This window comes from Rattus norvegicus, chromosome 15, assembly GCF_036323735.1.
Source record: "Rattus norvegicus strain BN/NHsdMcwi chromosome 15, GRCr8, whole genome shotgun sequence".
Taxonomy (NCBI): domain Eukaryota; kingdom Metazoa; phylum Chordata; class Mammalia; order Rodentia; family Muridae; genus Rattus; species Rattus norvegicus.
The window spans coordinates 85,828,555-85,851,857 of record NC_086033.1 but is presented as its reverse complement, the minus strand read 5'-3'; the positions used below and the strand labels follow the sequence as shown (position 1 = coordinate 85,851,857).

The 23,303-nt window shown below is 38.5% G+C and overlaps 2 long non-coding RNA genes across 10 annotated transcripts in view; one reads left to right on the top strand and one right to left on the bottom strand.

Annotated features, from left to right (window-relative positions):
* The window catches only part of LOC102556284 (uncharacterized), a 114,552-nt gene that overhangs the window by 26,463 nt on the left and 64,786 nt on the right, over positions 1-23,303 (top strand). The gene's annotated exons all lie outside the window — the stretch shown is intronic.
* On the bottom strand, positions 102-6,580 carry LOC120097062 (uncharacterized). Its single transcript, XR_005494233.2, has 3 exons — positions 5,727-6,580; positions 4,614-4,829; positions 102-556 (listed from the first exon to the last, which is right to left on the bottom strand). It is a non-coding gene; the product is annotated as an uncharacterized LOC120097062 (long non-coding RNA).

Genomic DNA, 23,303 nt, shown 5'->3' with positions numbered 1-23,303 from the left:
AATCCTAAACTATGGAAGAAAGGAAGTCCAGAGATACTGGCTAGAGTATGGTGGGATATATTGCACTAGACCATCTCTTTTTTTTTAATTGAATATTTTATTTATTTACATTTCAAATGTTATTCCCTTTCCAAGTTTTCCATCTGCAAACCCTGTATAACATCCCCCCTTATCCTGCTTCTATGAGGGTGCTCCCCCAGCCACCCACACACTCCCACCTCACCGCCCTAGCATTCCTCTACATAGGAGGGGGGGCAAGTCTTCACAGGACCAAGGGTCTCTCCTCCCTTTGATGGCAGATAAGGCTCCTTCAGCTCCTTTAGTCCTTCCCCTGGTCCCTGCGATCAGCCCTATGGTTGACTTCAAGCATCCACATCTCTATTGGTCAGGATCTGGTACAGTCTCTCAGAAGACAGCTATATCAGGCTCTTGTCAGCAAGCACTTCTTGGCATCAGCAATAGTGACTGGGTTTGGTGGTTGCATAGATCCTCAGATGGGACAGTTTCTGGATGGCCTTTCCTTCAGTTACTGCTCCACTCTTTGTCCCTGTATTTCCTTTAGACAGGAGCAATTCTGGGTTAAAATTTTGGAGATGGGTAGGTGGCACCATTCCTTGACCACTTTCTTTAAATAAATTGTTCTTTTCTCAGTCTCAATTCACTCTATGTAATTTGTAGCTACACCCAAGTAAAGGATTGATGAGCAGGAGGTGATGGCCAGGTCTGAGGATAAATTTGAAGATGGAATTTAAGGTTGACCTAGGTGCCGTGCCTTGTACCATATGTGTGCATGTGTGTGTGTGTGTGTGTGTGAGAGAGAGAGAGAGAGAGAGAGAGAGAGAGAGAGAGAGAGAGAGAGCTTGTGTACCTGACATGGAGACCCAAGGACAATATGTGGGAATCAGTTTTCTCCTTTGATGTGCATCCCCGGGGATGTAAGTCAAGCATCTGGGCTTGGTGACAGTTGCTTTTACCCACTAAGCCATCTTTCTGGCCATGCACAACCTCTCCTGGTTTTCTACATGTGTATTTTATCTAAATATTATCAATTCATATTTTATTATGTCACTAGGCGATAGAAGTTTGGTAACATCTAAATTTGATTTATGTGCTTGTTTTATACCTTATATGTGATACGATGTTATATATGTTTATTACATATAAAATTGGGTACACTTTTCTGGAAGTGTTAAAGAAAGTGATGTTGTGTTGTAATATCAAGTCTCGCAAAGGCAGAATTCAACAAATTTTAGGAGTATGTAAACTTACATTGCTAATCCTATTGAACATGGCGGAAGGGAACGAAAAGGACAATTCTCTGATATACAAACTCTGTTTTAAACGTCTAAAGCCTCTCATGCATGAAAAAGACTTTTGATTGTTGCACATTTACATGTATTTTATTATTTTATGAACAAGGTGTTTTGATAGCTTTAGAAACACTCCTAAAAATGGCAGAAAGACAGGGGGAAAAGGTCTATGTAGTTACTATGATAAAATCATCAATTAAAATATGTAACTTCCTGCTGGCATTTAATAATGGAATCATTATCAGCAAAACAGAGGATAGAACCTTTCCCTTATAAGAAAAATTTCCATTCATAATTGTCTTTGAAGAGACACATGGAAATATTTACTGTCGTACAGGTGTATAGGCAAATGGATACATTTTACTGGACCATTGGCCATTGTTTGGATTCACAAGAGAAGTATTCAATAGTAGTACATTGAACTTATACAAGTGAATGGTATTCTTAGTCTATAGGTTAAAAATAGTCTATTAGAAGCTCCTGTGAATATCTTTATGAGTTAATTTATTAAATTTGTGACCCCAGATGAAGGATTCATCTCCAGTGGGGAAACTGAATCACAGGGAACTGTTTTCAAATAAGATGGAGGCCTGAAGGGCTAAGCAGACATCGAGTTAAGGCACCTGTCTCCAAACTGGAAAATTAAATATATATTTATATGTATGTATGTATATTTATATACATATATGTCATATTGTATTCTAGCTGTACAACATGGTATTAAAGTTACCTTGCAGCTCAATCCGGCATTGGACTCTGATCCTCCTGCTTCAGCCTCTTAAGTAGTTGGAAGTATAGTTCTCCCTCACTAGTTTGTCTTGCTTCTGTCCTTCATTTTTTTCCCCCAGTGTTAAGGATCAAACCTAACTTAACACACTGTTTCTAGGGTGCTTCTTTACTGTCTGTGCTATATCCCATTTCCCTTCTCCACTATTATTTCAAATTTTAAGATGAAGTAGTTAAGAATTTGTGATGGGAAAGTTTAGAACCTACCTAAGGTATGTGACCTTATCTTATGTCCATTTATTGAAAAGATCATGTATTTTCTGCTCTTGAGTTTACTTATGATTTATGGATTTTATTCCATGTACAGAGCTGTGTGAATTAAGCCATTCTTGCAAACTAGAACAAAACCAACTTAACTATTCTCTTTGATCTTTAAAAATATGGTGTTGAGTTTGTTTTGCAAATATTTTATTGGGACTATTGGTGTCCATGTTCCTCAGGGGAATTATTTTATGACTTTCATTTTTGACTATGCATGTATCTATTTTGCATAGCAAAGCACCTGACTTCATAAAATGGCATAGTTTCCCTTACCTTTTCTATGAGATAATTTGAGGAAAGTTACAAGGGCTGAGTGTCTGATAAATAATGCAGAGTGCAATAGAATGGTGCAGAGACAGACACCAAACAGAACTTAATTGAGGATGGAAGAAACTAAAAGCCAAAAATTAAAAATAAGAATAATACACTGGAAAAATATATCAGTCAACATTCCTTCCTGATTGTGATAAAAGTAGGTTTCCCCTATCCCCAAGGTTATGTTTTCTGTTTTAAAGATTTATGGTTTTATTAATGTGTATTTTTGTACATAGGTGCATATGTACAGGTGCTAGTGAAGGCTAGAGGCAGCAAATACTCCGGTAGCTAGAGATACAGGTAGTGGGAGCTGCCTGTTGCTGGGACTCTAACTCGGGTCCTCTGTAGGACTAGCACACGCTCTTAGCTGTGGACCCATCTCTCAAGTCTCAGAGTTATCTTTGTAGCCTTTCCTCCTTATGGGAAAGCTTCAGTTAGAAAACAACTTGTAGTTCACTTTCTAACTTTGCTCGCTGCTAGACTTGATTTCTGGCAGGAGTGTTCTTTAAGCCATCCCCCACCCCACCCCCGTTGACTGATCATGAGTCCTTCCACCTTTCAGCATTGAACACCACCTCAGCTCAGGGCTCGCTCCACTAGCTTCTCTCTTTAGTGGACTAGCTGGATGTATACTGCTTCAGTGTCCCACACTATGATATGGCCACATCCATTGTATTTTCATTTGCAACCTAGGGTTTCTCCTGTTACCAGACTGCTTCTCCTCGCTCAGGCTCTGCTCTTCTGCATAGCCTGTATCTCTCCATGTTTGCTTAACTATATTTGTAACAGCGAGTTTCTGTTCAGGCCGGCTTTCATCCCTCTTCATGGTGGTTTTTAAGGTAATTTTTTGCTGACTCAGTGGACCTGGGGCTTTGGGTTGGTTATAAATTAGTGAATCTTGAAGTTTTCTCAGCAGAGAAGTTTGTTTGTAGAGTTCCTGTCAGGATTAACTTCTTCCTTTGTCTCAGCTTGTGATGTTGTCAAAGATGCCAGTCTCTTCTCTAGCATCTTCTTTTTTTTAGGCAGAGTGACAATGTCCTAGTGGATTACTTACTGTCCATGACACTGTGACCTAAGATCTGGAAACTGGCTCACATTTCATTTTTTTTAAAAAAACAAAAAGTTTAATATTTTTATGTACATACACCAGGGGCGTCCTGTACAATGAAGGAATGGAGACTGGGAAATGAAAGAACAGAGAAAGCCATATTGTGGCCATCAGGAGACCAAGTCTCAGGTTTCTAACAGAGAAGGTATTCTCGGTCTATAATAAAATTCTAGAGTAAAGTAGCACTTTTCTTTTGAGTAACACCTGCCTGCTGCTAGACCATATTAGCGGTACTTCACCTCCCATTTCAAGGTGTGTGTGTGTGTGTGTGTGTGTGTGTGTGTGTATGTATGTGTGTGTCTGTGTCTGTGTGCATGTGTGTGTGCGTGTGTGTGTCTGTGTGTGTGTGTGTGTGTGTCTGTGTGTGTCTGTGCCTCTGTCTGTCTGTCTGCCTCACCGATTGGCTGTCCACCAAACTCTAATGTGAGCTGCCTCATGGACAAACCCTATTGCTCACATTTCAATACACTAAAAAGACACACACACACACACACACTCAGAGAGAGAGAGAGAGAGACAGAGACAGAGAGACAGAGACAGAGAAAGAAGATAATAAGAATGAGAGCAAGAAAGAGACAGAGGCAGGCAGGCAGGCAGACAGACAGACGGGGATAAATGCTAGTTCTTAGCTTACATTATTCTTTTCCCACATTTTATTCAGTCTGGGTCCTAGCCCATGCTATGACACACATTCAGGGAAAGTGCCCCCCTCAATTATTCTCTTTATCCTCAATTATCACCCTTGTAGAGACAGGCACACAAGGGTGTATTTCACTAACTCTCCTCATTGTTTTTACTTTTATAAATTTTACAATCAACAGTACGCATCTTACCCAGCCGAAACTTTGCTTTTGCTTCTGGAGGCTGCTTCTTTCTTTTGTTTGCTGCCTCACGACTTGGGCCCATGGACGACTCTTCTGTGTCCTCATCACTTTGTCCAGATTTCATTTCCATTGCAGAGCTGATATCCAGTATTTCCGGTTTCCAGTTAGTTTCTCACTATCTCCTGCTTGCCAAGGTCTCCTTGCCTTGCCACCACTTTCATTTCTCTGTGTTGTTAGACACAATGAGGTTTTTCAGAGAAGCCAGAGGTCACTGTTTGTATGTGTTTCAACTTTGAACCTGAGTTTGAAGCAGTTCAGTCTACATATAAATTAAACAATAAATTTATGGATCTGTTCTCCTCTCATTTAGATTACTGCCTTGAGGGTCTCTCATTCTGTCACAGCTGACAAGATTTCTTTCCATTTTAAGCTTTACAAGTCATGCATTAGAGCATTCTCTTGGGTTCTTGCTGTATACTCTTTCCTCTTGTGGCTAGGTTCATAAAATGTTTTCTTCTTGAGCAGTTTAGGAAACTACCTTAGTTCTTACTAGGCTCCATTTTCCTCAACTTTGAGTATTACCAGTGACCTTTTGAAGTGAAATGGAAGAAGTCACGCACCCATCTTTCTACAGTCTTTCATAATTCCCATCAATTAATGAATGCAAGACCTTCTACTTCCCAGTGATGATAAAGGAGACGAAGAGTAGACGTGAAACAAGTCCATGAATCACACCACAGAATCTGTCACAGTTCATTCAGCTCTTAAGCTCTCGTGCTTCTTACTATTAACTTATTTACTGATGCAATGATATCATGTCCTCCATATAGTTTAATGCTGCAGATACATTGTATCTAAGCCATTTAACACAATCAGACCATTTTACATATAAATTACTTCACACACTATATGTTTGCTGAGAGCCCTTCAAATTTATTCTAGCAACTTTCAAGTATGTAATGTGTTGGTATTAACTACAGTCATGATTTTACACAGATGACCTCTTCAGCTCATTTCTTTTGCCTAAAATTCATCACTGTAATTTCTTCACACACACACACTCTCTCAACCTCTAATCAGCCTTGTTACATATTATAGTTTTGTCTTTTTAAAATACTTTACCTTCAACACGCAGGTGAAACTGGGTAGTATTTGACTGTGGTGCAGTCACTTAGCACAATGTCCACCTGTGTCACCCAGGTCCTGCAAGTGGCAGAGCTTCCGTTTGCCTTCAGTTATAGCTTTCAGTCATCCCTCTGCACCTTTCCCACTGTGTGCTCTCGAAAATCAAGAACAGTTCTCTCTACCAGTGAGCGTCTCACAGCAGGTACAGTGCCTGGTGCCAAATAGACTTTCAAAACTGCACTGAACTCTGAATAAACATTACAGGCATAGCTTCCTGCTTACTCAGTGCCAGATACATTTCTTCACATGCCATAAACATTTAATAAATAATGAATAAACACTGAAAGTTTGACAATGGGATGCAGCTTTACAATATTGGGAGCTATTTCATGGTCTTGAGCCAAGTAAGATTCACTTAGGCATATTTTGTTTTCCTTGATTGATTGGATTTAGTGTGGTCGTGCGAACTGAACTTAAGACCTCATATATGCTAGGCAAATGCTCTCTATTGAGCTAGAACCCCAGCCCCAGATTGCTCTGTTGAATGAGTCAGAACAATCATTGTCTGGTCACAGAACTGAGAACAATCAGAATCTACCCAGATGACCGTAACCCTCCAGTTCTTCTGATTATTCTGGCCCTAGTTGACCCTGCTAAGTTCTTATCGGCACATTGGCTGTTTGTAGTGACTATGGTCCTTGGCTTATATAACATTTTACTTTGAGATAATGACTAAATGTAGCACAACAGTGCTTACAAGTGGTCAATTGGTCTACTTAGCTGGATGCTGCAAACAATGAACATGTTATTCTGCACAGAGCATCTCACCCAGCTTTTAGAGAAGGAACGGAATGAACTGTTATTTTGAATAAACATACAATATTAGGAACAATCCTCTTTGTTATGAAACACATTCATGACCTAGAAAATTTATATTGTTCATTAGTTATTCAATTAACTATAAATGATTTTTGTGTCATGGATATTCCAGAAGAGAATCAAATGTAAAAGCAACAACAAAAACAGCAACAAACTTGTCTTCAGAAAACACCTGGTACTTTATATATTTTCAGGGTAGCAATTTGTGTAAGATGCCCAAATATTATAGTTTTCTTGGACCACCAAGATGATCAACTGGTAAAGATACCTTTCACTGAGCCTGACAACCTAACCTTAATCCTTAGAACTGAAGTGGTAGAAGGAGAGAGAACCTATTCCTACAGCTTAACCTCTGACCTCCATACATATGCTGTAATAAAAATATCCACAGAACACATTCATGCTAGAATCTATCTATCTATCTATCTATCTATCTATCTATCTATCTATCTATCTATTCATTCATCTATTTCCATATCTCACAAATGCATAAATATAATACACTCTTTAAAATAAAGAAATAATAGTTCTATTTTGACCTCAAATGGCTTTGAAAACATGCTCATTTTATCAAATAATAGTAATTTATTTTCCTACCTTGTTCTCTTCATTAGTACATCTGATTCACGAATGTTTTAGTTTGGATCCAGAGTTCCCCCCAGAGACCTGTGTGTTCCAAGCCCCAAGGCATAATTAGAAGCTACTAGAATCTTTAAGAGGTCAGGCTTAGTAGTTGTGTATTAGCAGTTTGTCTAGCATGTATGAGGCCCTACCTTCAGTCTCCTGTACTGAACCTAGGACCTCATGGAGTTGGTGTCTATCTTGGGCCTTCAGGTGACTGTGTAACCCATTTGAAAAAAAAATAGTAGGACATCCTCACCTTCTCTGTTTTCCACTTCCCTATCATGAAGTGAGGAATTTTTCTCCACTACACACTCCTACTTAATGTTCTGTCCCACCCCTCCTCACAGGCCCAAAGGCATTAGAGTTAATTGATTACAGATCGTAGCATCCACACTGAGAATCAAAACATGCCTTTCACCTTTACTGGTAGAATGACTATGTCAGGGTTTATGCATCAGAGTACCATCTCTTTTCTCAATACAACTTGTTTCTACTCTTCTCTTTGTGCCAGAATTTCACATAAATCATGGCTTCATGCCATAGACCTGCTGGTACTGATATAGGGATAGCATTTGATTGATTTAGATGAGGTAGGAAAACGGCAAGGCAATCCGTATTGTTTCTTTCATTTGTAATTAGCGATACTGGAATCCTTTGGTCTTCTCGATGTATTTGAATAAGGACTCTTTCACTCTGTTCAAAGAACATCTTAAGAATCTGAATGTTTCATTATCATTAAAGTGACTTTATTTTATCTCATTTTTTCTTCAAAAAATAATTTTTCTTTATAAGAAGCAAGAGGATGTAAAATTCTTACAATTACATTAAAATTGAAACAAAGCCTCAGGTTATTGCTAGAATATCAGAAAGAATGACTTATAGAGTCATAGATATACAACAAAGATCTCTGCTGAGAGTGGAGTGGGCCTGCATTGCTGTAGAGGGCAGACGTGCCAGTCAGAAATGCCACAAGATTTTCTTGGAATCTCGGTATTTTCTATTCATCACCTACATTTAATCCTATTGAATGATGTAGAATTCAAAAGATGGTCAATTCAACTGGAGGTCAACATGTAGAAGAATGCAGATCGATCCATGCTTATCACCCTGTACAAAGCTTAAGTCCAAGTGGATCAAGGACCTCCACATCAAACCAGATACACTCAAACTAATAGAAGAAAAACTAGGGCAGCATCTCGAACACATGGGCACTGGAAAAAATTTCCTGAACAAAACACCAATGGCTTATGCTCTAAGATCAAGAATCGACAAATGGAATCTCATAAAACTGCAAAGCTTCTGTAAGGCAAAGGACACTGTGGTTAGGACAAAACGGCAACCAACAGATTGGGAAAAGATCTTTACCAATCCTACAACAGATAGAGGCCTTATATCCAAAATATACAAAGAACTCAAGAAGTTAGACCGCAGGGAGACAAATAACCCTATTAAAAATGGGGTTCAGAGCTAAACAAAGAATTCACAGCTGAGGAATGCCGAATGGCTGAGAAACACCTAAAGAAATGTTCAACATCTTTAGTCATAAGGGACATGCAAATCAAAACAACCCTGAGATTTCACCTCACACCAGTGAGAATGGCTAAGATCAAAAACTCAGGGGACAGCGAATGCTGGCGAGGATGTGGAGAAAGAGGAACACTCCTCCATTGTTGGTAGGATTGCAGACTTGTACAACCATTCTGGAAATCAGTCTGGAGGTTCCTCAGAAAACTGGACATTGAACTGCCTGAGGATCCAGCTATACCTCTCTTGGGCTTATACCCAAAAGATGCCCCAACATATAAAAAAGACACGTGCTCCACTATGTTCATCACAGCCTTATGTATAATAGCCAGAAGCTGGAAAGAACCCAGATGCCCTTCAACAGAGGAATGGATACAGAAAATGTGGTACATCTAAAAAATGGAATATTACTCAGCTATCAAAAACAATGACTTTATAAAATTCGTAGGCAAATGGTTGGAACTGGAAAATATTATCCTGAGTGAGGTTACGCAATCACAGAAAAACACACATGGTATGCACTCATTGATAAGTGGCTATTAGCCCAAATGCTTGAATTACCCTAGATGCCTAGAACAAATGAAACTCAAGATGGATGATCAAAATGTGAATGCTTCACTCCTTCTTTAAAAGGGGAACAAGAATACCCTTGGCAGGGAATAGGGAGGCAAAGTTTAGAACAGAGGCAGAAGGAACACCCATTCAGAGCCTGCTCCACATGTGGCCCATACATATACAGCCACCAAACTAGATAAGATGGATGAAGCAAAGAAGTGCAGACCGACAGGAGCCGGATGTAGATCGCTCCTGAGAGACACAGCCAGAATACAGCAAATACATAGGCGAATGCCAGCAGCAAACCACTGAACTGAGAATAGGACCCCCATTGAAGGAATCAGAGAAAGAACTGGAAGAGCTTGAAGGGGCTCGAGACCCCATATGTACAACAATGCCAAGCAACCAGAGCTTCCAGGGACTAAGCCACTACCTAAAGACTATACATGGACTGACCCTGGACTCTGACCTCATAGGTAGCAATGAATATCCTAGTAAGAGCACCAGTGGAAGGGGAAGCCCTGGGTCCTGCCAAGACTGAACCCCCAGTGAACTAGACTGTTGGGGGGAGGGCGGCAATGGGGGGAGGATGGGGAGGGGAACACCCATAAAGAAGGGGAGGAGGAGGGATTAGGGGGATGTTTGCCCGGAAACCGGGAAAGGGAATAACACTCGAAATGTATATAAGAAATACTCAAGTTAATAAAAAAAAAAAAAAGATGGTCAAATTTTTGGTCACGTGTCCACTGGATTACACTGTCCATTGTCCATGTGGTCACACTGCCATTTTATCTTTCTCTACTGCTTAAAGCATGGGTTTCTTGGATTTCATTTGTAATCGATTTGAATGATTTGCTAAATGTATCAACTTAGCTGGTTCATATCTGGTTTTTGCTCTTTTTCATGTGATCCAGTCACAGTTTCTGTTTTTAATATTCCACAATTTTGTCAATTGTGAATAATTAGACATTTAGATTTTACGCCAACTCAGAAGCATGATTTCCACATACCTTGCTCCAGGCTCATGCTTTCATTAAGTCTGTTTGTTTACATATTGGAGGCTTGGGAGGCTATTTGAATGACGTCTAGTTTCCTCTGAGTGCAGAATACATCCTTGAGAGCAGACATGGGCTTATTAACAGTCACCATGGGATAACATGGATTTAGGAGGCCCTCTTTATCTTTCCTTCTTCCTGACCTCTTGGTAAATTGTCTACCTCTGTTATCACATTCAGCTATTAGTTTCTAACAATGTCTAGTGATTGTTCTATTATTTTTGACAAAGCCTTGGGGCATACACCGCTCCACAGTTTGATCTCATTAAATTTGGGCCTCTTTTGTGGGGATAGCCTTTGAGGTTCATGCTTGAAAACTTATTATACTCCCAAGAGAACTCTTAGCTATTTCTGTCTGTGATTCTTGCCATTAAATTGAAAACTTTTTTTTTAACAGTTTGGTTCTTTCTTTCTTAGAGTTCCCGCACTCCTTTAATTGGTTACTACTAAGATATGCCTTGCCTCTGAGGCACTCTACTTCGGACATCCTTACTCTCTGTTTCAAATAAAACCAGTGCCCTGGGGATAGCCTCTGGTGTTCTCTGTTCTTATAGCCAATTGTTCTCTTTAAAAAAAAACCTCAACATTTCAGCCATGGAGCTGGTGACAGGGACCCTGGCCACTTGCTCTGGAGCACACCATGGCTCTCCAGAATTAAGAGTGGGAATGGGCAGGGTCCTTGATTGCTCTCTACTTTGCCTCTGCCATTGAGAAAACTCTGCTCTCCAAGGTGCAAAAGTGAGGGTGGTCATGACAGTGCACTGGTCTTGGCCTATGATTCTGTAGAGAGCTGAATCTAGGGAACAGATTCTGGAGGGAATGGAGCCCAGACTACTCAATTGCTTTGCCAGGACTGGACCTCCCTGGTTGGGAGGGGTGGACAGAATGGAAAATACTGCTTCCCTGAAACTATAAAATACTATTCCTGAAGCAGAAGCTGGACTAGAGGAAGTACCTCTCTGTTCTTAAATGCACTCACTTTCCAAATTCAGCATCTAGGATGTTGAAATAGAGTGATATGGGGACAAAGCCATGGCTCCACCATGACATGCTCTCAATTTTCTTGTTAAATAAAGCAAATTTTCTTATGTAATTATTTCTCCATTTGTTGAATGCCCTGCAAATAATTTATAATAACTTCATATAGACAATTAAATCAGTGTATCTTCACGGTGTTCACTAGACATGTTTGATCCCCAGGGAAAGACCCTCAGGCTCTTCAGACTTTCTTTCCAGAATTCATCCCTCCATAATTACATTTAACAATTTAACTGTTTGTGATTAATAATACATATTAATGGAATGTGATGTAACTTTTATGTTTATAATGCAGAATAATTACACAAGTCTAATTAGTAAATCTACTTTACTCACTATTTCTTGGTAAATTTTTATTATTTTAGCAATTAGGAAATATGCAATGCACTGTTGTGTTTTATGTGCAATCGATTACTGAAGGTTACTCCTCCTGTCTACTCGTGTCCTTGATCAACCTCTTCTCTCTCCCTGTCTACTCTTCTCCCTTAGACCATGATATATTAATTATCATATTGTCCGTCTGGGTTTATATATGTTGTCAGAAGCAACTTATTTTCTCCCACTTTACTATAGAAAGAATTCATTTATGATTAGATGCTACACTGTTTCCGTCCATTCACACACCCAGTGAAGAACAGCTGGGTTGCTTCCAAGGCTTAGCTCCTGTGAGTGAACCACAGTGAGGAACCTGGACTTATCAAAGTTCATACCCACACACCCCTGTGTGCTCTGTGAGAGACCCTTCCTATGGATAATATAGAAATCCACTAGTGCTATTTTTCAGATGCAAATAGTAAAGACATACTTACTCAAAGTTAAATCAATTAATGTGCCTTTTAAATATAATTGGCATGAGAACCATGTTTAAATTTCTGGTCATCCATATCACCCACATTTAATCTGTTCCAAAGTACACAGCAGATCTCTGCTCTAATTCGTTTCACTGGGAGTATACCAAACAGTTTTTCTTTTAATGAGTTTATGTTCAGTGAGTATAAAAACATGCATTCTGAGGGTTGGGTGACCATAAAATGTTAGTTCCTTTATTTTTACAGATGACTTCCTGCTTTCATACTAACTGCTCTGAATGATTGCTACACCACTTCTTTCATGGCAAAGTGAGCGGTTATTGCACGTTCTGCGTGTTTAAGCACAAGAAGACAGAGTAAGGGAGAAACACACCACACACCTTTGTATTTAGTCTGCAGTGCCACACCATCACTTGTCCCGTGCATCCGTTCTCCCCTTTCATCCTGCTTTACATCATGCCTCATTTCCTTCTTGTCCTCCCTCGTCATTATCCAGGGCCATTATCTCAAATCTTGCTGATCTATGACTGTTACCAAGTCCATGCTTTCTTCTCCTGAGAGAAAGTAGCAATCCCAGTGACTGATGTTGCTGACATCTGCTACGGAGTGAGGAAGCACTGAAGGATATGTCATTCATTTTCTTCGTGGACAACCAGTGGGACTCCCGCACAACATGTGGGCAGAGGCAAATGTGTGGGAGGGTGGAATCTTGGGTGTTGTTGATCACTCTTCAGGTATATTTGGCATTGTCCATCTTAAAATAATTCAGAGATATTGTCCAGTGTCAAAGTTTGGGAGTTACTTTTATTTGACCTTAATTCAGATTTGTGGAAGTATCGCTTGATTCTTGTAAAATTTATATTTTTCTTTAGATATACTGCAAACACACAGATACATGTGTACACATGCTTAGATGTGTAAGTATAGTTTGAGATATCCCAGGCTGACCCAGAACCCTCGAACCTTCTGGAAAGTCACATAAACTTTTGTATTATAGGCGTGAATTACTATGGCTGACTCTATAGTTTTGTTTTAGATAAATCTAGCACAGTTATATATTTACTGTGATCATCATGTCATATGACATTTTAAATCCAGTTCTAAGGGTGACTTTTAAGGTTTCCCTAGGGGTTTCTTAATCCAATTTAGCCTGATGATCAAAATTAATAATCGAAAATATAGATAAGAACATTATATTTGTAGCATGAAAAGGGTAAAGTATTCTATTTCTTCAAAGGTATTTGACTTTCGTGAAGAAAAGAGAAAGTTTGTACAGTTTGACTGAGCTTCGTGATGTCCAGATGATGACCCTTAAGGATGTATCTACGTCGTTGTAACTACTCTTCAACATCACTTACTTGAGTTTTATTGCTAGTCAAATATTTTCGATGTTTGGTTAATAATAGTGAGAGTTATAAATAAGAGATAGTTCTGTAAATCAATTAGAAATGGTTTTCTACTTTGATTGCTTTAGAGTTTTCATATGCTGACTCTTAAGAGCAGAGTTGCTAGGTGACAGAGAAGGTGGGTACCACAACATGACTCTCATTTTTACTTTCAGGGGTTATTTCAGTAGCTCTAGATGACTCTGAGTGAAGTAAGAAAAGTAAACACTTGACTGTAAAACTTAAAAGCAGACTTAGTTTTTCTATTAAAATCTCCTAAAATCTAAGTTCAATATGCATATATATGTATATATGTATATTTACATATATGTGCTCTTTTTTTTTATTTTCACATAAAAATATTTCCAACCAGAATATCTGCTACACTGACTAATACAGACCCCACTAACTAAGAAGTAAAAAAGATTGAAGAACAGATTTCAATTTTTGGCTGCTAACATGGGAATTTTAGTCATAGTCACACAACACTAATGAAAGCCTCACTATGTTAAGAGAGAAAATTCAGACAAATACGTGCATTCAAATAATGAAATACATATATGTGTATGTTATCTAGGTGTCTGCTCATCACAATTACATCTACTAACTAAACATTTGAGCAGTAGGAAGTGAGAATCCAAGGCAAGCCCAGGTAGATTTAAAGTTTTCATTACTGTGGTATGTGGGCAAGTGCGTGGGTCTGGGTGTTGTGGATCTTCTGCTCCCTCAAGGGGAGTGCCCCAATGAGGAGTGGATCACATACTCAGGTGAGGTCAAGTGAAATCTTAATGGATCAAATCAGCCTCGAGCCTGTGATTGGGCAGTGGAAGGAAAGGGCGGAGCTGAAAGTTTTAGAGGACAGAGAGAACAATGGAAGAAGAGGAAGGATGAACCAGAACCACGTGACCTAGAGGGGTCACAAGTAGCTAGGAATTTCATACATGGACAATAGAGTGGTGTAGGCACATTTGCCCAGTCTAGGTGTGCAGCTCATATTTATAGCAATTGAGTCTTATGTTCTTTGCTTGGGCATTTTGGGGTTGGAGATTTACCGTCATAAATCTGGCTGGTATATGATATGATGTCTCTAGTGTTTTCATTTCATGTGGCTATGGGGATCTGAGTGAGTGGTAGCTGGCTTCTTGTAAGCCAGCCACAGGCGGTGCCTGGCCTGGGAAGTTTGAGGCAAGGCTCCGAGCATTGGAGGAAAAACTGATTCAGTCAGCTTAGCAAGCAGAGAACAAGAGAGCTTGGGAGCAGATATTTGAACAAAGTGGCTCAACACTAAGTTAACCACCGGGGGCTGGGGCTGGGGGTGGAAGTGGGGGTGCACGACTGCCAGTGCTGGTGCCTAGCCGGCTTTAGCTTGGTTCATTTTTTTTGAAACTACAAGCTACATTCAGGTGCGGAAGCAAGAAGAATAACGTGGCCTTCTTCCAGGAACCTGAGGAAAACAGCAGGAACCTGAGGAAAACAGCAGTCATCCTGGCTGTGCTTCCCCTTCTTGGGCTCTTGTCCTGCTGACCTAGCTCTGCTATGGAAGTTACGAACGGTCAGTGAAGATAAGATTAGACTGAAGGCAGCAAGGTGAGTAAAAGAGAGATTGTACTTGCAAGGAAACCCGAAACAGATGAAAGATGAAGGTGTACTCTGCTTTGATTTCCTTGGAGGCAATTGTCATCCTTTGCCAGGCTGAGGACACAATTCACAGCTTTTGTTCGCTGCGGCCACTTCAGAATTGCACATAACGAAGGAGTGAGGCGTTCATTTGGTGACAATCAGAGGCTCCATGCAAACAGGGAATTAGCAGTTCCCTGTACTCAGGCACTCTCAGAGAGAAGAAAGGGATGGAAGAAACCTGAGAAAGAGAGTGCGTGAGAGGAAGACCGAATATACCTATGTTATCCAAGAGAAATTAGAAGTCTAGATCGTCCTTTAAGTCCTGTCCTAGAGGGAAGAATGCTTGGGAATGAAATGGAATTAAGCAAAACCAACAAAAGTTTTGAACTTTGAAGTATCACATGCAGTTTTAGCCCAGTCCATTCTTGTGACTCAAAATATCAGTTTTCCGGGAGTTGTTCATGAGTGTGTGGCTGCCCACCCTCTGCATGATGCTCCTTAAACTAATGAATGATGCTAATATGAGTCCTGCTCTCTATCTTTTATTTCAATCTTATCAAATCTGGAATTAAAAGAGGATGTATAGCCTCAGTGAAACTACATATTGTCTACTGTGCAGAATTCATTGTGGTCCACCATTTTGAATATTCTTTATGAGAAAACTACCAAGGCTGCTGACCATGTTCTGGAAGCAGAGACAGATTTTTTTTCATGACTTTAAGTTATGTAATGAACATAGGATGATCTAATTGTCCAAGCCTGCATCAGTTAAAAATAAAACTCTCATGTTTTGAATAGCATTCTTGAATGGATGTGTTGTTGGCCCCTAACAAAGAAGTGCTGTGTCCTCTGGGTCAAGAAGGGCTTCTGGTTCCCACTATTCATTCTTCGTAGGTTTTGAAAGTAAGCCTGTACCAAAAATGTCTGTGTTTTGGGATTGGAAATTGCTATCACATGATCAAACTTTCCTCCACACCCATTCAAGTATGTTGAAATAATTAAATGACAATCAGAAAATATATTGGCAAGACAACCCAAATATTTCTTCTTAGATATTTAATAACACCAATATGTCTGGTTTAGAGAAGGAAATATTAGAAAGGTTGTTCTAACTTTTGCCAGTAATTGACCTGTGGTAATGATTCAGAAACTGTTGCTTCCAGACCAAATTCACCTGGGAATGTGTTATTAAAAATACACATTTTTGGAGCCACCACTAATGCTTACTGATGCAGAAGTTCAAGAGTCTAAGCTTCTATGCTTTATAGAAGGAAAACCTTCTAGAAAGGTTAGGGAGATGGCTTGGTTGTAAAAGTGTTTTCCACAGAAGCATGAATCGGAGTGTGGATTCCCCAGCGTCTACACAAAGAAACAGGAAAGAGATGTGTGCCTGAAATCCCAGTACTGGAAAAGAGAAGACAGGAGGATCCCTATGGTTTGTTGGCTACCCATCCCGCATGAATGGCAATCTCCGGGTTCAATAAGAGACTTTGTTTCAAAAATGTATGTGGAAAAGAGTAAAGGAGAAGAGGTTATCACACACACACACACACACACACACACACAGTCAAGTGACAGCATATGCTTGCTAGGCTGTGATGACAGAGGAACAGATTTTCACCATTGATGGGTGTATAGGCTGGGACAGCCACTATGGAAATCATTGTGGAGGTTTCTAAACGAGTTAGAAATAGAACTACCATATGGTTCTTCTATATCATGCCTGGGAATATCAATAAATAAGCCAACTCTATATCCTACTACAGAGATACGTGTTCGTAAGCCTTCACTGATGTGCTATTCACAGTAGCAGGGAAATGAAATCAGCCTAACTGTGTATAAAGAGATGCATGTGGCACATGTACAAACAAAATTCAATTCCTCTGTAAAGAAAAATTGCATCATGGGTATTTTCCAGTAAATGGATAGAACTGGAAAAGTATTATACCAAGTGAGATAGCCCAGGCCCAGAGAGATGACATGGATATCTAACCATGAAAGGACAACCGGTTGAAGAGGGAACTCCTGTGGGCCTTAACCCATCCTGGTGGATATTGGTAACCGATGGATTCTCCGGGACAAAGAACCATTGCTTTCAATGGTATTCCAACAGGTTGCTTATTGGGTTAGGCTTCAACAAATACTTCCAAACCTGGGACCATACAGAAGGTCCTATAAAAAATATAGTGAAATGAACAAAGAGGCATAAATGTGAGACAGCACCTGCAGAGGAGAAGGGGTGAGTTACACGGGCAGGAGAAAGGTAGACCAGATGGAAGGAGAGAGTAAACATGAAACACGAGGTACACGAACGAAACCATCATAGAAGAAATTTAACTAAAAGAAAGCGAAGGCGGAGAACAGCAGAGTATCTGTGGCCGACCTCCGATCTCCACATGACGTTCATGAGTGTTCATTCACTCTGCACTCCCAGGTACAGGAAGGAGTGTGTAAAACATATATTATACACACTTTCTAGATGATGTTGACGCATGCTAATGATTAGGAACCATTTATCTTTAGAATATTACTAAGAAGGTTCCTTGTCTTGAAATCCCTTAAAAATAAAAGATGACCCCATACTGGATTTTTTAAATAACAGAATACATTATCACCATTTTATTAACATGTGATTGAAATATTTACTTATAATTTTATCAACATGGCATTCAAAAGTTATGGATTGACCTCAATCACTGTTTTGAAAGGAATTCTGTGACATGCTAAAAGATTAAAGAAGTATATATATATATTTTTTTTCACAACAGTGCTTATAGCTTCCTGGCCCTTGAATGATATTAACAATGGTAGCTTTTGATAAGTGTCTACCCTGTGTGGAGAGTGTGGCAGCCAGTTTTATATAGATTTTCTTGTGTAAATATCTAATCTTCATGATAAATGTGAAGCAACTTTGTAACTGGGACAGAATTAGCTACGAATGGGTCTTCTTCGGTGACTCTGCTGTTCAAATGCAGCTGTACCTGGGTTAATTTACATAATTGCCATTGAAGGTAGGCAATTCATTTATGACTGCAGTGGGTACTTATTTTTAAATACGAATCTCTATCAATATCCAGAGCTGAGTGTTGCTGATTAATACTGTGATATGCTTTGTGAAAAGCCATCATGAGAAACATTTATACTTACGATGTGCTTAAATATTTCTTCTAATGTCTTTGCTAACATTAATATTTCATCTTCATAATGTGAGCACTTTAGGGCTTTTATCTTTACCCTGGCTGTGTTATATATTATTTTTTTATAGAATAGTCTTAATAGCTACATGAAGAAAAGAAATACAGTTACAATGACATTTTAGTCAGGAATTTGATGAATCAAAACTTTATTACATTATAGAAAAGATATTTCTATGAAACCTGGATTTTCTATATTATAGGTATTTCCAACATTCCTTTTTGGGGAAAAGTGATTAAAAACAACTCCGAGAAATACTTTTTTATTATGTGCCCTGCTAATTTGTAATTCAGTGCTATATGAGTACAGATAAACATCAATTAATGGAATTCATTTCCCCATAAAAATTATGTATAACTGGCAATATCTTAGTGGCTGAGTTAGTAGGGAGAAACAGAAATTTAGTAGACCGGTGGGCAAGAACAAGCTGTATGTTTTCATGGATTCAGAGTTCAAGAGAGCACTACTATTATTTCATCAAATCTAGACATAATATAAGAATTCTTTGTCATATATGTTTTTTGTTAGGTTCCTAAATTGCACTAAATCTTGATCTAAGTTTGATATTCATGTGGGTCCTGGACAACTGGAATGGGGGCTAACCCAAAAGCTGTTGCCTGTTCATGGGATATGCTCTTCTAGCTGGGGCTGCCTCATCTGGCTTCAGTAAGGGAGGAAGCTCCTCGCCTCCCAGAGACTTGAAGTACCAGGATGAGGAAATACAGAGGGGGCCCCCACCCACTCAGAGGAGAAGGGAATGGGGGATGGGAAAGATTTTGGGAGGGGGTGACCAGGAAAGGGGCAGTGAGCATGATATAAAGTGAATATGTTAGAAAATAAAATTAGAAAACAAAAGCTCAAACAGGTAAATGTGCACACTATAGAATCAGATTAATTTCACCAAAGAGATGAATTGAAGCACCATGCTCTAATGCCCGAGAATGAAACGTTACTCAAAAAGTCATTTTTAAAGTGAATAACATGCCATCCTGAAGTTCAGTGGGCCCCTAAAACAATTAATCAACCAGCCTTCTTATATGAAATATAGAAAAAGAAGTATATAGAAATATAGAAAGGAAGAGATCTATAGGAAGCATTAGTCAATAAAATAATACCAAGGAAGTGGGTACTAATTTCACTATGAAAAAGGCTATGAAATGGCATAGTTTATATTGCTCAAACAGAAAAACTGGAAATGCAAGGAACCTCCATAGGTAGAGACAAGAAAAGTAGCAACTGAAGACAGCATGGGAGCTACACAGAGGGCATCAAGCAAGAAGAAGAGTATAGAGAAGAATAATCAGCTCAAGTATCGGGCTACCTAAGTTGCAAAAGATGAGGACCTTCGATATCTCTTCCAGTGGTTGCAACAGAACAGTTGCCATTTCTGTTACTCCCCCAAGAAATCTAAAGTGGGATTCAGATGGGGGAGCTGAGGTCTCAGAGACAAGATTCGTCTTAATTTTAGTCACGTTTTCAGACAGGATCTTAGATAGTTCAGGTTATCCTCAAATGCTACGTAGCTGAGGGTAGCCTTGAACCTTGATCAGTTTGTCTTGTCTCTGAAATGCTAGGACCTCGGGTGAGCATTGTCATGTTGCTTTTTGATATTTCAAGTGTTTAATCATTGTCTTCATCCTCCAAAAGTTAGGCTAAGGTGGGAACAAGGAAAAATTATGTTACCCAGTGTGATTTTGGCAAGACTTGAGAAAGATGACTTTAAGTTGAAAGAAGTTAGTTCCTTCTGAAAGTTTTGGATTAAGAGATGATTTTATGGAGATTAGAACTCAAATAGCTGATTTGGTTGGAAGGACAATGGCCCTTGGCTACAAACAGAGAACAGCCTTCAAGTGGCTGGTTCAATCTTCAGCATAGAGCACAAAACAGATTAGCTTTAGACACTTAGAAAATCATTTTCTCTAATCTGGAATAAACATAAAACCTTTGAAAGCTGATTATGCATATAAAATCATATTGGCAATTTATTTAAGTGTCTGATTTTTCTAATTCGTCAAATCATTTTGAATTCAACTATAAACTATTCCTGCTATGCTTGTAAAAATCCACTCTGCATTTAATTATTTTCTTACCATATATTATTAAGAGATATATTCTTCAATTTGAAATCAATTGTACTTTCAAAATATTTTTCTATTCCTAATCTCAATACAATAATTTTAATACTGAATGCAAAATGAATGAGGCCATTTGCTTTATTATTACGGACAGAGTCATAAGCAAAACTACCACATTAACGGCCATGCCTTAAGTTTAATAACTCCAAGTGTAATTGAGTATTTTTCTACTCTTGATAAATAAATTTCTGTCTGACATGTATTATTGTATAACAAATAGTTTATAATATCAAATGCTGTCTATTTGTGAGAAAGCCATACAGTTTAATAGGTTTTTGATTGACAGAATTATGAAATAATCATAGAGTTGATTAAGTTTGTAAAGCAATATTGATGAATATTCATTTCCCATTACTTAAAAGAATTTGACAATGTAAATTCCAGATATCCCATTTTCCAGGATAGTTTATATATGTAAGGCCAAATGATATAATAATGAGGGAAAATATATATTTATAAGTGTGCATGAAAACTATGAATTTTAAATGAATACATGCATAGTCATACACGGGCATAGGCACACTCATGTACCTGTGTATACACACACACACACACACACACACACACACACACCATAGATGCCTGTAATGAATAATTAATGTCACTGTGTGTTTTGAATGTTACAAATGATATTCTTTTAGTTAGGAAATATAACTACCGAGATTTAAAAAAATTGGAACACATAAAAATATTGTCTTAGTAATATGTTTTTCTCCAGAAAACTTACAATAATATCACATTTTATCCATGATGTCCCATTTAAACTGTGAAGTTTTTTCTTTTAAGAATCTAGGTCAAGGGTTATTTTGAAAATCAAATAAGGTCATTAATTTCCCCTGCAGAATTATAACTAGCTGTGCATTGAGCTATGATTTGTAAATGTTGACTGGATGGCATACATCACTCTAACTTGATAATTTAACATCAGTAGTTCTTTTAATTGTACATTATGAATATTTCAAGAGGAGCATCACTTCACATCTGACTTTATGTGGCTTTTCTGGAAAATTTCCTTTTAGCTATAAATAATTTACATTTAAAAGAATAGGTAGGCTGATAAATCTGAAATTCAGACCCAAATATCCATCCTAAATGGTTTAGCTTATCAAAAAGTTAAGATTAAAGCAATATAACTGATAATTGATATAAATATGTATCATATTAATAGAGCCATAAAATGAAACAAAAATATGATAATGTACATAGCTTATATACAGAAAATGCCTTTAAAAATAAAATATTTTCTTATTAGATTTAAAAGGTCTAATTACTTATTATCATATTTCTTATAAATATAAGTACTCCCAATCATTTACTGACAAATTCTCTTTATCAAATATAAACACAGGTATATAATTTTTTCAAAGAATAAAGTTTTAAATTGCCACCATTGAAGAGGTTATGTTGCTGTTTAGGATGTGGAAATAGATTTATTTAAGTTAATTTTTATAGTTTTTATTGGTTAAATTAAACTGTTACTTAAGATTAATGTTTCCCTGGTGAACAGTCTGGAATTACGCAGGCAGCCTATAGATGTAGATTAAAGACAGTTGACCTTCAATGCTTTCTGTGTGCCAGTCCCTCAGAACGTATTTTCTCATGTGGCAGTGGATCCTTGCAGCAAATTGCATGATGGGTACTAACAATATTACCCTCCCGATCACACAGGGATTAAGCAACTAGCCCCTAAGTTTACAAATGTGAAATAAATGACCAAGGCCAGGCTGGTTCTTCTTAAGACTATACCCCAGATCATAGTACTATAGGCTGACACTTTAATGACTATATTGAGTTGTCTTCTCACAGACTCATCATTAAAATAGTTTTTGATCAATTGACATAAGAACAGAAAATGAAGGCAGGGTCTACTTGTATAACCATGCAGCTAGGAGAACACATCAAAACTGTTGTTTTGCACTTGTAGAGTTTATCCAGAAAAATCTGTGAAAAGCATCTCACCATTTCTCAAGCATGACAACAGGAAACGAGAGGGAGAAGGGGTAGAATTAAAAAATCTCCCAAGACCAACAGCTCAAACCAATAAAAGAGGTAACGGAAGGAAAATGTCTTTGAGCCTATTTCCATCTCAGTCGCAGAAGCATAGCCGTAAATCATCGATGTCATATCTGATCGTTTGAACAATTCTACTATTTCCAGTTCTCTCAAATCAATTAAAAATAAACTCCACAGGTGAGGGTTAATCAGTAAATATGTCATCTGGTACTTGATCACCGCCAAGTGTATGGAACCCTGAGGTAGCTGGCACTAGTCATCGTTTTGTAAACACTGCAAGGCAGAGACAACAAAGAGGTGTCCATCCATCACACAGGAAACTTAGGAGCTCACTAGGGTTGCCCTGCTAGGGATACCAAAGGGAAAGCTGGTGGCGGCTCTAGGAATCAATGGTATTTACCATCCTACAGGGTAAAAATGTCTTTAATCCAAAAATTCTAGAGCTCCCTAATTAAATGCATGCCACTCTCCTAATTCTTTACCTCAGCTCCCTTTTTAGAGGTGGTCATCATTTATTTATTCTGCTCTGTTCCTGCAGGCTGCTAGGTTCTGATTTGTTCATAATGACAGCCTTCTAAATGGCAGTATTATAGAGCTATAAAGCCACTTGAATTTGTTACTTCAAGGTAACACCGTAAACCCTGTTAAAAGAATAAGCAGCTGAGGAAATGCACCCCAAAAACATCATGCTTTCCACTCGCTGATCTGAAGTCCTAGCTCCCTACAGAAAACGTTTTCATTT